At 40.8% G+C, this 19,830-nt stretch overlaps 1 protein-coding gene across 4 annotated transcripts in view; it reads right to left on the bottom strand.

The window, feature by feature from the left end:
* SMC3 (structural maintenance of chromosomes 3) overlaps positions 1-19,830 on the bottom strand; it is a 1,169,611-nt gene that overhangs the window by 516,953 nt on the left and 632,828 nt on the right. The window contains exon 1 of one of the 4 annotated variants that reach the window (XM_050976247.1): positions 7,204-7,207. The exons of the other annotated variants lie outside the window; for them this stretch is intronic. The gene's annotated coding sequence lies outside the window, so the exon portion shown is untranslated. Of the gene's footprint in view, positions 1-7,203; positions 7,208-19,830 lie in introns of those variants that run through there. 4 annotated transcript variants of the gene reach the window in all.

The following is a 19,830-nucleotide window of genomic DNA, read 5'->3' as shown; positions in this document are numbered from 1 at the left end:
TGTTTTGTAAAAAAAGAGAAAAGTTTGTGTGCTGCATGAATTTCAGCAAGATGGATACAAGCTGCAGCTGATTAAAAGCTTTATCTGCTCACTTCCCTGTGCTCCTGAGTAGGTGGAAATTTGTTTGTGCTTTTTATAAACTGCATTCACATAGAGAAAAAAATAGGAGATATTAAGAAACTCTTTTGCCTGAAGGAGAGATGCACCACAAGAAGCAAAGGCTGAAGTTGAATTAAGACTCAAAAGAAGCTTTTCAGAATACATGGTAATGGTGATTAACTACTGGAACAAAGTACAAGGAAAGGGATAGAGACAAAGCCTCTTCAGATTTTACAGCAAAGTCTGAGAGCTTTTATAGCAGACAAGCTTTAATCTGAGACAAAGAATGCTTTAGTTAAATACAAGTTATTGGACTCAGGGCTGGATAATTGGGTGGCCTGAGATATTTCAATAAGAAAACAGAGATGTCTTTTGATCTTTTTCTTGTGAATCTGTAAGTTGGATTCTATGTGACTCCTATTGCAGAATGTCACCAATTTACTGCTGTACTGAGACCAGTAAGACATTTTTTCAAAAAATTAATTTTCAGTCAAGGGCTGTTTTTATTCAGAAAAACTTCATAAAATACAAACTAGTTAGGAACTTCCTTTTTCTAGAATTTATCAGCTTATTGTAAACTTCTTGTCATAAGTCCTTGTTAGACCGTCCTCTGGCCGGTAAAAAATGTCTTTATTATCCAGAAATACTGTTTGTGCTTCTCTGGAAGTGTTTTGTCACTTTTACACTTCCCTTTTTCACAATTTTGGTGCATATTAATGGAAATTCAAGTTACGAAATGGAACTTCTCAATGGGAGCAGGCATTTTATCAGAGTATAGGTAACAAAAATAATTTCAGGGGGTGCAGACTGGGACTGAAGACAAGGTGAAGGATGTAGGTTTATTCCTGTGTTGAAGGCTTTGCATCATGAGAAACCTTCCTATTGTTTAAGATGAAGGCTTTGAAATGTGTTAATTCCATCCCCACTGAGAGATGCAGCAGGGCTCCCATGTAAATGAAAGGAAGTGCTGGAGCAGGACACATCACAGTTTTGTATTCCAAACTAAAACATTATCCTCCTTTTTTCCCTTGCCTGGTGTCTTGTGTTCTCATTTACATCAGTGCAGAGTGCAGTGTAGGTACAAAACAACATTAGGTCAGATTTTTCCACTCTCTTATAACAGCTTTAGCATCTGGCAACCTATTTATATTAGCTTTACATAGCACAAATGAGTGTGTTTATACAACAGAAACTGCAGAGGGGATCCCAATAAGCCTCTATTTCTTAAAAAAAATCATAGAGTTCTCCTTAATATTATCCAGGTATGTTGAATTACTCCCTTAATGTGTTTTGCTGTAGAAAATATACAATGTAGTGGTTTCTGTTATCTGTTGATGTAAAACAAAGTTATTGACTTTGCATCCTACACTTAATAGTGTGAATATTCAGGTGGAGCTCATCTTCATCTCTTGTGACTTCACATCACCTCTGTGGACTTCAGTGGATCCAGAAGCAGCATGATCTAGTCCTCTCCTTGGAACTAGGTTCCTTATGGCCTCAGATATTTGGTATATTTACAACTATAAATACACTGTTTCTACAGTACATGTTACCAGTACAATACAACTGTTTCTATGTTCCAGACATTTAGGATATATTTAAAAGATAATGAGGCAAAACAATTGTGCAATGTGCTATCATGAAGTACCCCTCTCACTCTCATAGCCCACCCATCAGCTTGCTGCAAGCTTGATCAGCTCCTTAAGAGTGATGAATAGTGATAAAATGTGCCATATTCCTTCCTGCCAGATGCTCTGAAAAGCCTGTTAAAAGTCTATAAAACAAGCAAAATAAGTTCAGTTACGCTCTGCACTTTTCGAGCACTGCTGCTAGCACAAAAATTGATTGATTGTGCTTTGTGCTGGTCTAAATCTAGCCTGTTCACCTGCAAAGCACTGCTCTCTTGTACTTTTTTTTTTGTTACCCTCAGCAACATTCTCACAAAGAGCAGGGAAAGCTTTTCCTGGTACAGGGATTTCTCTGTAGGTCTGGTACTTTCCTGCCTCTTTTCTCCTCTGTGTGCTAATCCCATTAAAAGATTGTCCTCCAGCTGCCAGCCGTGTCCTGCTGCTCCTCTGCCACTTTCCTGCCCAAAGGTGGAACTTGTCACATCCCTCCTGGCCCGGGGGGGTGTGCATGTAGAGGGACAGGGCTTTGATGGCTCCCCTGGAATTTAGCAGGAGCTCTCGCTGGCTGCATCAATGCACGGCGCTCGGGGCAGTGATGTTGGGAAATATGAGGGAAAGGCTCAGAGCAGAGGAGCAGCCTAATCTGGGGAAATCAAAGTCTTGCCCTGGTGGTTGGTAGAAAAATGAAGCAGCAGTGATTTTTTTTTTTTTTTTTTTTTGGCAGGAAGGAATGTAAAGAATGCATTTGTCTCAGCTATAATTGCTACAAGAAGTAAGGCTTGTAAGTGTGTTGAAAATTTTGAGGACAAACAATTTTCAGGAAACATATAATATAGAACCATTAAACCCAAGAGTGGTTTGGGCTGGTGTGAAGCTAATGGGGAACCAAAGGTGGATCCTGCTAGGGATGTGTAGACATTATAGAGAAAACATTTTTGCATCACTGCTGAAAGATGAGTGAATATTCAAGGTATCTGGGAAAAGTGAAAGAGAGATTATGGTACAGTTGGAGTTTTGGCCACCAGCCACAGTGAGAAAATCAAGGTGAAGGACATCATTCTAACTTCTGGTGAATGAGAGCAATGGAAGCTGGGGGATAAGGAAAGGAGGAATCCAGTAGTCTAATAACAGGCAATTGAACAAAGTAAAGAGAGAGGAGAAGATTGAATTAAGGTAAGAAATGTAAGGGATTAGAACAACACTAAAATAAATTTAAATTAGTCTCTGCAAGAGAGCTGGTGAGGAGTGTTCAAGTTTAAGGTTTGAAAGTGAAAAAGTGCAGGCAAGCAGCTGAGTCCCAGTAAGCAAAGCTGCAGGTTTGATGACAGAAATGTGGTTATGAAGAGCCTGTGGGGGCCTGAGTGGTCCTGGGGAAACAGAGGAGAGAAGTGTACCAGGTGCAAGAGAATAAACTTTAAAATTTAAAAGGTAATAAACAGCCTTTGGAAAAGAGGAATGGTAATAGAGATTACAAAGAGCCATGGAGATTCTGCAAGCAGACTGTGAGCATATGGTGAAGACATAAACAAGGTGCTGAGCAAGATTAACCAACGTGAGCCAGTATTGCTTCCAAGAGACATGTCACATTCCTTGGAGCAGAAAACCCTGGAGGTGTTTTGCATGTCTGGGAAAATGTCTTGTGTGTGCCTGGCTGTACAAACAGTAATTCAGCATAATCAAAGAATAATTTGGGTTAGGAGAGACCTTTGAAGGCCACCTGGTCCAACCCCCTTGCAATGAGCAGGGACATCCTCAGTTACATCAGGCTGCTCTGTCCAAGCTGACCTTGGCTGTTCCCTGCTGTTTTCCCAGAGAAGTGTTCCCAGTGTGGGCTGAAGGGCAGTTTTGCCCTGCCCTGCTCCCTGTTGGCCTGTGCAGCATGCAGCTGCTAGTGGATGGTTTGGTGCCTCCACCTCAGTTACCACAGCCAAACCAATTTCTCTGGGCACTCCTGCCCTGCAGGCAGCTGGTTACAGCTGTTTTTTCATAGCCTAATCCCAAGAGTTTTTGGTGGTGTCTGAAGAGGCTGAGGGGTGGCCTCAGGCAGAGAGCTGGCAGAGGTTCTCTTAAATGCTGTGAATAAAAGTAACACAGATGCCTCTCAAACAAGTGAGAGGCAGTTACCAACAGCAAAATGCCAGACAGACACTCCTGACAACAATCTCAGTCACTCCCAGACCTCACAAAATGCCTGTGCACACCTGTAACAGTGCCAGGGCTGCCCCCACCATCAAATAGCCCATGGAGAGTTAATCTTTCCAGCAAGGAAGTGTTACAGCTCAGTTTAATTTCCCTCCTCTAGCCTGAGTGAGGCTGAAGGGTGGTGAAATTCTTCCCACGGGGGTCAGCAGCTGTCTGAAGACAGGAGGTAAAATGTTGCATCTTCAGCACGTGCTTTAGTAAACAATGAAAGGCCTTTTTGTCAGAAAGGTATGGGAATGGCTGCTTGAATGTATTTGGTCATGGGCAGAATTCAGTCAACCTTCCCTTTTTCTTCATCTGTCTCTGTCACTCGCACGAAAATGCAAAACCCACAAGACTGAAAATCATTTTGGCTGTGAAAATGTGCTTACATATTTCTGTACCCTCACTTTCATAAGTTTTCCCAAGAATTCAAAAATTTTCAAGTTACATGCAGCAGCCACTGGGGACATTTCAAGCTGTTAGTTAACAGAGGCTTGAGTTCTGTCAAGAGCAATCTATACATTAAGCCTCTGGCATCATTTCTGCTCCAAATGGGAAATGCCCTTGAAGACCAAAGTTTAAGGTCAAAACTGCTGCTGCTTATACCTGATCTCACTCCTGCAGTGGTTTTGTCCTGTTGAGAAGCAGGGTATGAGAGAAGCCATGGGAGTTCTTCAGTGCTCCCTTGTCCTTCAGTGCCACCCCAAGGCCCCCCTTGCTGGCTGGTGCCTCTGGGGGCTTTGCTGGTGGTTGGTCCCAGCAGTCCCAGGTCGCTCTGCTGAGAATAGTTTTATGTGATAGCCTTGTCCCAAATATCCAGTGAGACTCAGTTATTTTTTAGCTAAGCAGTCCTTTTGTCAGGATGTTTCTGTCTGCATCTGAAGTTGAGCTTAACATGCACTTAATAAAGAAATTATAGCAAGCATACTGATAATGGAAAGATAATAGCAAACACATAATTATAGTATGTTGTATGTATGATATAGAGGTATAATTAAAAATTACAATAATAAAGAGTGGGAGCATTCTCTGTTCCCCCTCAGACACTCCATTTACCACAGAGCTGCTTTCTGCTCCCAAAAAATAGAGCTAGCTCTTCATCTCTCAACAATGGATACATGCTGACAGGTGAAAGAGGATTTTGGTTTTATCTAGATAGTGTGAGGTGTACAGCACAGAAAAGGAATCAGAGATTGATATCTGTACAAAGACATTATAAAAGGAAGAAAAGCAGGGCAATTATCCAGGATAAATATGTCACATACCCAAGCCAAAGAAAGGGGATGCAAGCACACCATGAAAGACTCATCTAATTGGAACTTCAAACTCTCAGTTCTGGTGCAAAAATTACCTTGAATAAGAATCAAATGGATAAAGGAGTGGATCATTGGTGCTTGTGATGAGAGGCTGTTGTTGCAGAAAGCCTCCATCTAGATCAAAATGACATTATGATTTGTGCTGTCTTTCTGGGGGCGTTCTCAGTAAATTTCAGCTAAATACAGGGAAACAAACCCTTCCATCTCTCCCAGGCCATGAACTTGTCCCCATGTCTGTGAGGTTGGCAGAATTAATTTCTGGGGGACATGGGTTGGGCAATTTATTTATGTATTTTTGTGGTTAAGGAGTTCTAAACAGGGAAGGATTGCTTTGCTTTTCTCAGGGAATTGGATGTGGGGTTAATGCCTAATCACACTTAGCAATTTGATACTCCTCAGCAATCAGTCTCCTGCTAATTTATGGAGACCTAATCCATCAGTCATTTTAAACCACTTTACATTCACATTAAAAGATAATATTTAAAAAAATTAAATAGTTTTTACTTAATAGAAGACATTTCTCAGTGCCACAAGCAGATACTTGTCAAATAAAATGCTAGACAATTATCACTTCTAGGTTTGTTTTTTTTTTCTCTATGTAGCCAACAACAAATTCTGGGCATGCTCTTATCGTATATGTCTGTTTTTTTCTAAGGCTGGATGATCAGACAGACCATGCTGCAAAGCTGGAGGTTGGATCTGAAACCTTTGGAGGAATGTTAGAACTGATATTCTGCTTCCAGCCTTAATCAACATCCTCAAAAGATTCAGCAGATAGTACAAACCCAGGGTTTGTATCTGCATCTTTCAGGAGCCTGTCCCAGTTCTGGCCTCTATGCTGTGAGCATCCTTAAAAGATACATCAAACAGCACAACATGAGTTCAAAGAACTTTGCTTGTAACTGCAATGAATCTGAAATGTACTGATGAAAGATTTATTAATGTCATGCACGGTAGAGTGTCCTCCTGTTAGCAGAGACCTCCTGAATGGCTGAGTGAGCAGGTCATCAGAGAGAAACCAGCAGGGTAATTGGAGCAGCATTCTTGAGCCTAATTGCACAGAGGTGAAGTCTGTGTGTGAGCAGAGGGCTGGATGATGAGAGGACACAAATAAAGCAGTGGTAATGGAGGCCACACCTCCCTTTCTGTTTCTGTTCCTGCAGGGAACAGGGATGTGTGCTCAGGCTGAGGCATTGGTACCTCCCTGGAATTTTCACCTGCAGTGACTCCGCTGGACTCCAGCCAAGATGTGGGAACAAAACAATTTTCCCTGGGGAGATACAAACCTTGTATTTTTCTGCTTTTGGAGGTGCTGGGACAGAAACAGTGAAAATGTTGACTCAGAAAATGTATTGGGATACTTTTCTAGAGTGCAGAAACACCCAGCTGAACCTACAGGGCTCTGTAGGCCTTGATGATGCCATCCCTTGTGAGATTAGAAGGTATTTGGGGGTTGAGAGGGTGGGGACACTCACTGAAAATAATGAGAGCCATATACAGAACAGTCCATTGCTTCTGGGGCACTCAGAAATATTATCCTGGGCTTTGGACCACCACTACAGAATTTCTACAGCCTCAACTACTCAAAAGGTGATTCTTGCATTGCTATAGTACATGGGCATAATTTCATTTAGCAGTCTGAAATTAATTTCTACTCTTATTTCTAAGTCTGAAAAGCAAGCTAATTGTATTGCCTAGCATTCAGCAGGGTGAAATACTTTGAAGTTTCTAACAATACTTTATTCTGGCTGAAAGTGTTCTGCCCTTACACCTCAGGTTTTGAAGCCTTTTTTACTAAGGCTTTTGAAAAATGTAATTTTATTCCACACATTTTGTTTAGAGTGGGTAACTCATGTTCTGTACCTGTACCACCTTTCCCAGGCATCATTTGTTTTCTGCCTTTTATCCCAAAGGCATGAGCCATATCCATGGCCCAGCATTTTACCCTTGTCTGTCTGATACTGCCTCCACTCTGATTCCTTGTTACATTTTCAAGAGCATATCTTCTCTCTGTCTCCCACATTCTCACTTTCTCCTGAGCTCTTCTGGGTTTCTCCTCCCAGGAGAATTTTGGAGGATTATTGTGGTCACCCCTGGGGCTTATTGAGGAGCTGGTGGAAAAGTAATTTTGCTGGACTTCAAATTTTTTTATCCAATCTCATCTGTCACAATGGCCAAAACACTTCATATTAGGCCATTGGTGGATTGGTTTTACCATCTTTGGTAAAAGAACAAGCTGACCTTGCTCGTATTTTCTTTGTCTTTACTACACCCAACTCTGACAGGCCAATATTGAGGCACTTCTGCCTGCTGCTATCAGCCACTGAAAATGCTTCATTGATTTGTACAGCACGGGTTCTTGGTTCTGAATGTAAACTTCAGCTGATAAAGGCTCTGGAAGTAGAGTGCTATTAGGCTATAAATGAAAGCTCATCACATGCTGACATTCATCCCTCTCTGTAAGTCAGATTGGCATGGTAACACAGCAGGTGTTCTTGTTTTGGATTCTAAGAAATCTAAAAACACAAAAGTAAAAATTAAAAACTCATGTTTAAGAAATTAACAACAAAAACAAAAAGAAGCAGCAGTCAGATATGAATTTTTCAGAGCACTGTTTGGTTAACCCCAGCTTTAAAAAATCATCAGTTAGTTTTACATAATAGAAAAATTATCTGTGATGAATATTTTTACCAAAGAAATTTACAGACACTCAATTTCCAAAATCTCCCACCCTGTTGCTCAAGTAAATTCTGTTAAGGGTAAAAGAAATACAAAATTAATAGATATTTTTTACACTAGACAGGAATAAGCAAATGCAACCTTCCTCCCTGATGGTATGGAGAGTTAAATGGCTCAAAGATCCTTACCCAGACACTATGGCTTGGGATGGTCCTCACTAATGTGCACCAACCTTACTCCAGAACTATATTAATGATATGTATAATAATTGTTGTTGCCACCAAAGCTCCTGGTGTAAAGAATTTGCAAGGTCCTTGTTTAATTCCTGTTTAACACTTTGTGTTTTTCCAGTTTTGCACCTGGTACCTTGTAGCTCACCCAGCTCACATGCAGACACTTGCAGGTGCAGGGGTGTCAGGCCATGGATAAAACAAGGAAGGGATGAGATGGCTGGAGAGTGGCTGTGCAGAAATTTGGGTAATGTGATGGGCTGTGGGTGCACCTCTACCTGCTGACTCCAAGGGGGGAGAATGGACCTGACAGCCACGTCCATCATCTGCAAAAACACTGATTAAGTTCAGCAATGCTGTCTTGAACTTGGCTTACTGCTTAGACTGCCCCCAAATGGGATATTGCAACTACCAACAGCTCTCTAATCCATGTGGATTTAGACACAGCAGCTGTAAATACCACACAATGCTTCTTGCTCTCAGGGACTGCTTTGCTCTCCTTTCACTTAATTTGAATAAGCCAGTTTGTTTGCCTGCTGCAGCATGGCTGAATCTTGGTTGCTGAACTTCTCTGGCATGGCTGGATCACTCACTTCTTCAGGAAAGTTTTCCAATGGCCCTAGGAATTCTGACTTAGCACGGCTGCCTCTCAAACTAGTTAAACATTTTTCTATCCACTTGCTGATGTCTTTTTTCATCGGTAACAGTGATATATCTAGAAAATCCTACATTTCACAGCCTCTAAACAAAATCCTATCTAGACATGATGCTATTGAAACCAAAAGGAAGCTGGTGAAAAAAATCTTGACTGTCATAACTGATCCACTAGACAGTGAGACTCTGTTTAGAGAATCTGAACAGTGCTCATAACACAGCACAACATTAGTGTTGTTAAAATATAAAGATTCCATTCAATACAGAAAGAAAAACTCCTGTAAATCATCAGCAGTGGTTTTGTCTAATTTTTACATCTGGAAGAAAATAACCCTGTTCATTTTCACCATTGAAGAAATATCCTCACTCCATGTAGTGCCTGACATTTCTTCCTCTTTTTTGTCCTTTTGGGTGTGTGTGGAAGACTTGTCAGTAGCAATTTAATTATGGAGAGAAGTTGTTTCTCCCTTTCCATGTGGATGCTCTCTTGATGGTCTCCTGCACACTTTTCTCCAGGCTCTCTTCACTGTGAGGCTGTGTGAGATCAGCCACAAACAGGGAGAACATTTAGCCCATCCTAGCACACCTCATGGAGCAGGCTTCACTAGTAGAGCAGACTTTTCCCCATGGCACTCAGGTGGTATCCATAATTTGGTGATTTATACAGCTGGTGAAACTCCCTGTGTTTCAGTTAATGTCTCAGAGTGAGAATACATCATTCAGAACATGCATGAAATGTTAAGTTCTGAATTCTTGCAGATGTTAAAAAGACTTCAAAATATCTGCACACAGAAGTTAATGCTGTAGATTAAGTTTTGCTCTATGAGCAGGATTCAGGATATGATGGGGCATTTTCTCAGATTCTTCCTTCACAGCTAAATACATACTGCAAAATTCTTCTTCCTGCCCTCAAATGTTACTGCATCTGCTCAGAACAATTAAAGCAGCTATAATGTCCCTGTCCTAGATATAGATACATTTCATGGGTGGAAGGATAATGCTGCATACACCCATTATTTTATACTTTTTGATAACAAGATTGATCAGTATTGAATATACAAGTGGCAATGTGGAGATTTGTCATGCTGCAGAAGTGTTGTGGAAAAACCCAAGTTTTCCTTTAAGTGAGAAACAAGGAGATGGTGGGAGCCTCAGCATGACCACAGTTAGAGGAAATCATGGTGACTGTGTTTCAAAGATTTCAAAAGCAGAACTGTCAGTCAGCATTCAATATTCATTCCTGACCTATGTGACAAAGAAAAAAAACAACCTCAAATTACAATATCAATCTTTATCGAGCCTATGGAAAGATATCAGTGAGGAATAAAACTGGAAACTGTGAGAACCAAGATACATCTGCAGCTAAAAACAAGTATTGGAGGATAAGAAAAATCTTCCTGGGGTGGTGGTAGCTAATTATTGTCAGATTGTTCCAGAGAACTGCTAAGCTGGAAGAGCTTTTCTGAAAAAAGACACCTTGACTTGGGAAAGATGAACTTACTGGTCTAACAAAATTAAAGGATTAATTGCACTGGGTTGCCCCTTATAAATGCAGTTTTCACCTTATATCAGACTGAAAAACAATCTTGAATGGCCATAATTGGTAAAAAACAAGTAAAGTGCAGGGAGGAGATGGGTTTCCTTTCTCTAACTTGTGACATGTTTTGTCTTGCTAGGATCTGATGTGCTATTAATAAAAGGTGCTTTTCTGTGCTATTTTCTAGCTGAGAAATCCTCCAAGAAAAACAGCTAGAAGAAAATATCTACAAATGAAGGATCCATCAGATTCCCTCCTGGGACAATTCTGTACCTGTCTGTGCAATTACACCAGAGATGAATTTGTTTAGAAGAGTCTTGCAACTTGCTAACCCCAAAGTAAAACTCTTCAAGAATTATGGGTTCTTACTGCAGCTGGTGAAATGATGGATACAGAACAAAAACTGAGATATCCCCTCCATTATTTTTGATAAAAATGTCAGACTAAGTTGCTACCAGGACCCATATTCCTTTTTCTTTTTCAGAAAATAGTATAATATCTATTATTCAGATTTTCTGTCTCATCCTGAGTGCTGTTTTATTATTGCACCCTTCGGAATAATAATAGGAAATGGACTAAATGGAAAGTAGAGAAAGTGAAATCCCATAATAGCACTAACTAGCAATAACCTCTATAACCAGCCACCACAGGCACTGAAACCTTTTTAATTTCTAACCAGAAAAAGTAGCTCTGCCCTTGTGAATCAATGACATACTCATGCAGGGTGTCTGCAGTAGGGTACTTCATGTACTCTGGGTGGGAGGAATGAGAGGAGAATGAAAATTGAAAGTAGATGGGAAATCTGTTGACTGGTTTTGAAATATAGCTGCCTGACCATCTTCTTTTATTTAGGCAAAGCAGCTTGTGAGCAGAATTCCCCTCACTGAGGTGTTATTGCTGCCAGCTAAAGCACTGCTCACTGCAGATGCACCTTCTGTGTGTTGCACTTCAAACCCTTTCAGCAAGGGCTGAACATTCTGCTGTCTTCTTTGTCTGAGAGATTTTCTGAAAGATTTTCTGACAAAAAAGCATCCAAACAGCCCACCAAGGAGAAAAGCCCCAACTTCAAAATATCCTTTGCTTTCCACTATTTAACTTTCAGCTGTATAGAAGGATATAGTCTGTCAGAAGGCAGATGTTACAGAAAACAGGGGGAACACATTTTAAAAGAGTCCATTCAATACAACAGGCAACATTAATTTTTTTTTCCTGTAGAAGGTGTGAGGTGAAGTTATTTGAAAATTGGAGGCAGAAATGTGCATGGTTCAAAAAAACTCATTTATGTTGGTAGATATCTGGGCAATTTTAATGGATATCCTTACTAACTGTGGACAATTTTAAACTCTAAACTTTAGAGCTAATATTGAGAAAAGTAGAGTTGACCATAGGCCAAATAAATGATACACAATTTGTCTAAAAAGTGACTGGAGTAAATTTTGCCTGCAAATATATTCATGTATTCATTCTTTTAACTATGTGGTTTAAATGATTTCTACATTGTTATATTGTGTTATCACGCTCACAGTAAATGTTGACATAATTTGGATGTTTTCAATAATGGCAGGAGGACTGAAGTATTAATGAAGTTTCCAATGTTGTTAGGTTGAAATACCCCCAAAAAATTGGATATAGAAGAAAGTTTAGGATACAGTTTATGGTTAAGCTAGTGGAAAAACCCACTGTCCTGTTAAATATTCTTTGCTATTTAGTCTTTTGCAATCAACAGCTACTACAGAAACATTCAAGGCTGGATTTTCTAAAACATGGAATCCCAAAGTTTCAAGACTGTTTAATCTTCCACACCAGATATGACTTCCTTACACTTAGGTTAAAAATAGAAAGGAATTTCCAAACCAGCTTTTTTACATCATTGTAGCTCTTTTTCTTAGTCAGCTCCTAAACTAATATTGCAGTAATTCCAGATTTAATGTACAGTCTAAAGAATGAAGAGGCTTGATGGCAATTACTTAACTTGTCACTGATCAATTAAGGTTCCCCCAAAGCAATGGCTCTGTTCCCTGATGAGTCTAACATTGGGCAAGGACATGACAGAAATTCATGTTCTCTTTGCATCAAGTCTGGATCTGGCTGTGTATCAGATTCTCTCTCCTATCTTGTTTATATAAATGCAAGTATTTGCCTCTATAAATTTATAAACATCTGAGAAAGGAAATATTTCTTGTGTAAGGTCTTTTATCCCAAACAATTCACCTTTGTTGGAATTTTCAGCTGATATTATTCCAATTTTTTGGACAGTATCAGAGTTCTGTATTCTGGAGCTGCTGCTCTTGGAAAGGAGATGAAGCCTTCTTTCCCAGCCTAATGGATTGAACTGTCTCTCAACCTTTTATAAGATGTATCATTGCTAGCACTGTCTCCAAGCACTAATAAAGAGAAGACTCAATAGTATTGGCATGATAAAGTGAAAACTATTAATAAAGAAAAGCAAGTCCATCATACTCATTAAATTTAAGTGTAAGGGAAAGACTACAGTGCATGTGTGAGTGTGATGTGGCTGGGGAATTATATTACAAGGCCAATCAATTTCCTTGCAGAGTTTTTGTTGTTGCTGTTGTTAGTGAGTAATTAATATAAATAATGCTGACTGTTTTTAAATATTGAGGATACTAGGGGAAAAAAAGTGTAGAAGGTGGCAAGCAGATGGATCATTTAATTTATTCCCCAATTACAGCTGACATGTTGGGTATAGAAATCTGTGAGTCATCTATTATTTTTTATGGTCCATTTTACAGCTGTGTTTATTGTTATAATAAATAAACACATTATCTCATTAGACTGGTATTGTAGAAAGCTTGCAATATAACAAACACTCTCCTCTTTTCAGCTTTTGCCCCCTGTATCAGGGTCTTACAGTCAAAGAGGAAGGATGTATTTATACCTTATTAAGAACTAGGTAGATCTCACACAGCTTGTAAAAGTACAGAGGCATCCTGTGAAAACAACTCTCTCAAGTCAAGGTAAATAAATCTGATTCTTTTTAGTGGAGGTAATGGGGAGAGTCCTGCTGTATCTTTTCCTTGTTTGACAGAGCAGAAAACACACCAGTCGCCCTCGCTCTCCAGGCAGTAAATATACATTGCAGATAAATGTCAGATTGGCAATAAAGTTCATTGTATTTAAGTTTCAGACTATCCCATAAAATGGCAATTTGATGGGGAAAACCAACTGAGTCTCACAGTACTTAAAATTCAGAAGCTGTCTTTCTGAGACTGGCAATGGGAAGGACTCGTGCCATTTAGTTGGATCTAGCAGGGGGTGGGCACAGCCCCAGTGTGGGGCAGCTCTTTGGGGTGGCAGAACAGCAGGGACCTGCTCTCTTGTTCTCTCTGACAGAGACTTGGGAGTTTTGCTTTGAGGGAAGGGAGGGACAGTGGAATCAAATGGTTGCTGCCACTGTGCCCCAGCCTACCTACAGAAGCAGCAAGTCTGACTCCCCAGGCCCCCCAGGCCCAGTGACATGTGCCTGCCTCAATGCAAACCATCCCCAAATCTGCCATCCTGTGGCAGGAGAAATTATCCCTTGTTCAGCACTTGTGTTTTCAGGGGCCAGGATTCAGTTTTGTGCATCCTGCTGAGAGGAGCTGCGCAGGTCAGAATATGGAGGGACCTGGGGCTCACAGGTGTCTTCTCCCTGTGCAGGCAGGAGTCAGTATCCAAGCTGGAAAGCTGTCAGTACAGCTGTCAGAGCTCAAGCAAGCCACTGCTGTTGCTGTGTGGCTGTCCTCTCACACTCTTAAAATCTATGGACAAGCTGTACCCAGGCAGGCTGGCATCTTCTCCATATGAGGTCCTCAGTGTTTAGCCAGAGAGGTGGCACAGCAAGCCTTCCAGCTGCTGCCAAAAACCCAGAATCAATAGTTCTAAGGGAGATGCCAACTGTCCTCGATCCAGTGCAAGAGATCTAGCAACTTTATTAACTATTTCACTGACTTCAAGCTCTAAAAATGAGTAAACACGTTAGATCAAGCAACATTGGCATTTCAAACAGGCTGATCTTGCTCTCTGTGTGGAGTAAGATTATGTCTACTGGTGATAAAAATGATCCACCAACAAAATTTCTCACTGTTCATGCCAATGTATTTGTCACTTTGCAGTACCTACTGCCTTCCTTAGAACAATAGCCAAAAGAAATTCCTAACTCTCACTGTTTTAAAAGAGGATGACTTGGTCCTTGCTCTTCCCTCCAGAATAAAGCATTCAGATATCCAGTCAACGCTTATTTTAAATCTTCTGAGCCAGGTTAGGAAGTGTCTCTCTCAATTAATTCAAAACTCCTTCTTCTGTAGAACTATAACCAGACCAAATGCTCTATGCAGCACATTTGAAAGAGTGGGGATCTTTTCTTCTGCATGAGAAGCAGTTGTTCCAGAACACAAAGTTTTTGTTTTACAAGCTCGTGAAAGTTCAGTGCTACAAGTTTTAAAAGCAACTGTGCTCACTGGTTACAGAGCAGAGCAGATGAACATTCCCAGGATATCAGCTGATCATACAACTTTTGAGGCTGAGCTCCGTCTCTTGTGGCTGTGGTGAAAATCCACCCTTCAATTGAACAATTTTATGTGGGTGACCGAATCAAAAGCTGTATTATCAGCTGATATCCTGGGAATGTTCATCTGAGGACAGCAGTTTAGTCATCTGAAGAAAATGAGTGAGAGCACTGTTCTCCAAGAGCTGCTTAACTGAGGGCTGGGGGAGGATGGCTCTGAGCAGTCCTGACAGAAATGACCTACCCGAGGCCACCAAGGAAGAGGAGCTCTGGGTCTGAGACCCACACCAGTGCTCCTGCTCTGCTGAAGCAGGATGCCAGTCCCCAAGGGTAATGAAAAACAAGCAGTAAGAAAGATTTGTCAGCAGCTGTATTTCAGCCTGGAAACAAGCAGCTTCCCCCTCATCACTTCTCCCATTCCCTACAGACACAACTCTCCACGATGAAGCTGATACATGTGCTATTTGTGTTTTCACATTCCATTTAGAGAGACAACAAGAGCTTGAACTTTGGATGAGAGGTCACAAGTCTGGGGGAAAAAAAACAAGGAAAAAAGTTTCAGAAAGGCTCTTTTAAGCAGCATTAGCTCCTGGTTGCATAGCACACTCATCAGCTTAATCCCCTGAAGTGTCACAAGAACAGAGCTTTTCCAGCAAGCAGAAGAACAGCATGTACAAGCAATTTCACATTATGTTCCTTCCTGATGGCTCCACAGTCTCAGCCTCTCAGGTCTGCTGCTGATATACATCAAGCTTCCCATCTGATGTATTACATCTACCACTGAACTCCTGTCCAAAGGAGATTTCTTGTGGAAGAAGGACTGTATCTGTAGGAAATAAAAAGCAGGGTTATAATTTAAAATATAACTTCCAGAGTTCAGTCAGTAGAATACTGGAGGAGAGAACACAGGACAAATTTTCAGCCCCTGATCTTTGACATGAACATGTTTGTAATGCACATATAACCTCATCAGTTGAGGTGAGACCCTTCTCTAAAGAAGAGTAGGAAGAATGTATATCCACCAAAAATCTGTTCTGCTAGTTATGTTCACACCAAAGGAAGGATGCAGGAATACTGAATTATATCCAGCTTCTGTGATCTGGGTAAAGAAAACAGACCTGTGGGCTACAAAGTAAATCAAATCTGAATTTCTGTTACTGTAGGAGCAAATATCTCAACTTTACTGTGTTCCCTACAGTCTGCTGAAGGGCTATTACCCATTCAGTTATCTATGGCTTCCTCCTGCTTGCTCCTATTGCTACTCACAGCTTAATAATTCTCCATGTAGCCATTTGCCCTTAGCTGGTTCCAGCTATAATTAGACTACAGATTTAGCAATGATTTTTTCCCTATTTACTTGTAAGATATGGATGAGGACTTGGTGTCTCTCTTAATCAATACCTCTATCTACAGCTGCTTCCACAGGCTTTTAAAGAACTGCCAGCTCAGGACAATGCTGATGTCTCCAGTGATGTGCAAACAGGGTGAGGAGTAAACAGAGAGCTGCTGCAGCAGTGCAGGCGCTTCTGCAGCAAGAACCTGGAGTAAACAGCCTTGCTTTAAGTGGACACTAGCACAGTAAGGCAACCTTTTAGCCTGTGCAAGAATTTTTGAGGCAGCAGGAACATGCACCCAGGTGCCTCCCTGTTCATGCTGTGCAGAGCATCAGCATGCCTGGACCAACATGCCACACTTCTACTGGAAAAGGCCATCAACGTTTGTTATTGTTTTAAATAGTGTTAAATGCTGTGGGTCGGAGTAGCAAAATAAAATCTGTTTTCCCACTGCAGTCAAATGGCTTCAACAAGCTTTGGAGAAGAATGTATGTAATATGTTTATAGAGGTGTAGAGTTTTAGTGTGGAATTCTGTATTGCTCATTATTCTGTCTTCCTTATGGGAACATTTGTCCTTTTACTTAAATATAGTGCTTTATTAAATGAATTCACATATTTTTGGGTGTGGAAAATGAGATTAAGGAACATGCAAAAGTGAAATGTTGTCATACTATTAACAAGGATTCAAGAGGCTGTTCTAACAGAGACTCCTTTGCATTTGTTCAGGTCCTCAGTAGGGTCCTCTGACACCAGGACAAAGCTTGCGAACAAGAAGGGTTTGAGTTTGCAGGACTGGAACCAAACTTTGGTTTATTATCAATAGCAATTCATTCCCACAACTCCATTTCAGTTGGAGAGTGGCAGGTCTGGACCCTGTTTTATCTCAGAATGCTGAGGAGCTGGGGAAGAGCTGGGTTTGCATTTCATCATGGTTCCTGCAGCAAAACTGAATGGATAAAAGGGGGAAAAAAGCATCAGTCCCTGCCTTACTCTTCTCTCCCCAGAGATGGAATAGATTCAGAAGTTTAGCTTTCCTCCTGCTATACCTTCATTTAAAAGGAATAGACCTTTGTCCCTTCCACCCTGGGAGCTGCCACTTGGTGTGTCATATTTGGTACCTTCCTTTACACAAGGCGTGTCTGCATTCAGCCAAATTGTTCTCCTGCTCCTCTTCCAGAATCCAGAGGCAAAGGCCATGTGGGGCAGGGGGTACTGATCTCTGTTACTGGTGTCAGAAGGGAGCAGATCTGTTTTGCTCAGCCATGTTCTGCAACGTTTTGTTGCCAGGCTCAAACTCTGTGAACCTTTCAGGGATTAAAATGGATGAGATTCTCTGCTGCCACCAGGCTCTTCAGAATACATGATTTTCCTGAACTGCAGTCACTCAGAGTGGGAATTGCAGTCAGAAGGTCAGAAAGCTGTTAAGAAAAGGAAGTCTATATTGCTTTTTTTCTATTATTTGAGGTATAGAACTGATACTAAACATTCATTGGTTTGATAAAGACTTCCTGTACCCCAGAAGATATACAGACCATAGAATTAATCCAACACAATTTTGTTATTGATATGTAAGAGAAGAAAAGGCTCTTCCAGTGATTTTTGACTTTTTTTAGCATTTATTGTAGAGAACCAAACATTTAAGAAGCTTATGTTAAGATCCAGTGTGTGATGTTACTCAAGGGCTTAAGCTGCGCTGTGCTGATCAGTCAAGATGGAAATGCAGGATGAAACTCTGGTCTCAAAAAACTTTTCTGATTAATTTCCCCCACTGGCATTAATATATCAGCTGCCTTATCTCTGTTTGAGAGACATTTGCATCACAAAGGAATTATTTTATCTCAGCCTGTAAAATTTGATGTGCTTGTGGCTCACAGACACTTCCTGTCCAAGTTGTTGTCCTGGACTGAAAGTTCACAGAGGAACGAGCTCTTGGCTCATTGCATCACTGTTATCTGCCTAAATATTTCTATTTTCCTTTCTTTTTGTTCATGCAGTCTAGATTTGTTTCAAACCTGTGGTGAATACGATACTGATCTTTATCCTGCTGAGTTTACAGCCAAGAAAAGAAGTGGATTCCCCTGATATAATTTAGGAAGGGGAGGGAAACCAGAGTTTGCCTGCAGAGCCATCTTAACCCCTGCTTGTGATGAGATTCTTCTTGTTTCCAATAAAGGTCTGAATACCCAACCATGAGGCAACAGAGAATTATGCAGAAAAATCAACAACGTAGAAGAACTTTAACCAGTGAATTTATCAGCAACTGCTGCTCCTCACCTGGAAGCCCCAAACATTCAAATCTTTTCTTCTTTTTGCTACATACAATATGTATGGTTTGTCCTTTTATGATCTGGGGCCTCAGGGGTGTTTTGTACAAGTGATTTGTGCTATAAGTGAAGGAATTGGTGTTTCCTTTTAGTTTACTGTGTTCCCCATGTGCTGAGACAGGGAGAGAAGAAAGGGAAAAGACATGGAGAGAAGATGCTCAGATATTGACAGCTCTGGGCAAAGTGTGAGGAAGAAGGAGAGAGGCAGCTCAGATGGGAAGGAAATTTAGAGTTGAAAACCAGGTGGGGAAAAAGAAAAAGACAGCCTGGTCTGTATTATCTGAGTGAGTGATCCTCTCTCCTGACTTTTTATACACTGAAAATCAAGGAAATTGGAACATTTTTCCAGTCTGAACTCAGTCCGGTTGCCCTCCCTTTGGTGCTTTCCATCTCACTTCTCCCTAGACGTGAGGTTACCCAGAGTAGACTGTGGATTTCCAAAAAGGCATTTGCAACACTTTCTCTCTTCATGCATTAAACATTCATTGCATATTTAATTTCCACTGAAATAAGGGTCACATGAGCAAGAGCTCATATAATGCCTTGCTTTTCCTTCTCCTAATTTATTTCAGAGAGCCAAATACAGCTGCATTCTTTCATCTTGCCCTCTTTCTGGCCTCCAGGCCTATTGGGGCAGCAACTGTTTTCTTTGTCAGCACTCACCAGACCCTGACTCAAGGCAATTTTTGTAAATATTTTTCCAATACAACTGCACTAATTTTCCATGCATCAGAGCCCATTTGCAAATAATTTAGCCACATACCCATTTTTTCTAACCAGGGATTTTCATGTTCTCTCCTTGGTTAAATGCAGAATGCTGCACAACAATGGCTGAGCAGAACATTTTGATATGTTTGTTTTTTCTAGTTAGCAATTTCTGAGAAATATTTGTTTCTACTAGTTAGTAATTTCTGTCCTTCTGAGAACAAGTCTTTCATTTAAGAGCATCAGCAGAGGGAGACAGAATATGAAGGAGAAAACATTTTTCCTATAGCATGGGGCAGTAAGCTCTTTGGAAAGAGTGAGGTATCATTCTCTATTCAGCCCCTGAATAGAGTTGTGCTGAGATGCCCAAGTGTCAGCTGAGCTGAGGTGGGTGAGAACAAACTAATTTCACAGAGGCAGAGCATGAAAATAACCATTACACAATAGCCAGGTCAATAGGAACTGATGACCAGTGTCCCTGAGGAGAATTTCTTTGGGCAGAGGAACTTCAGCCATGGTGGGGAGAGGGTTTGTCTGAGCTTTGCAGAAATGCATTTCCTATTTCTGCTTGCAAATTCTCAGCAATTTCTGCTCTAAATAAACACTGCTGCTTTTAGTGTTCTCATGCAAGT

Source organism: Serinus canaria, chromosome 6 (genome assembly GCF_022539315.1).
Source record: "Serinus canaria isolate serCan28SL12 chromosome 6, serCan2020, whole genome shotgun sequence".
NCBI lineage: Eukaryota > Metazoa > Chordata > Aves > Passeriformes > Fringillidae > Serinus > Serinus canaria.
Note: the sequence above shows the minus strand (reverse complement) of the source record. Positions and strands in the feature narration are given on the sequence as shown.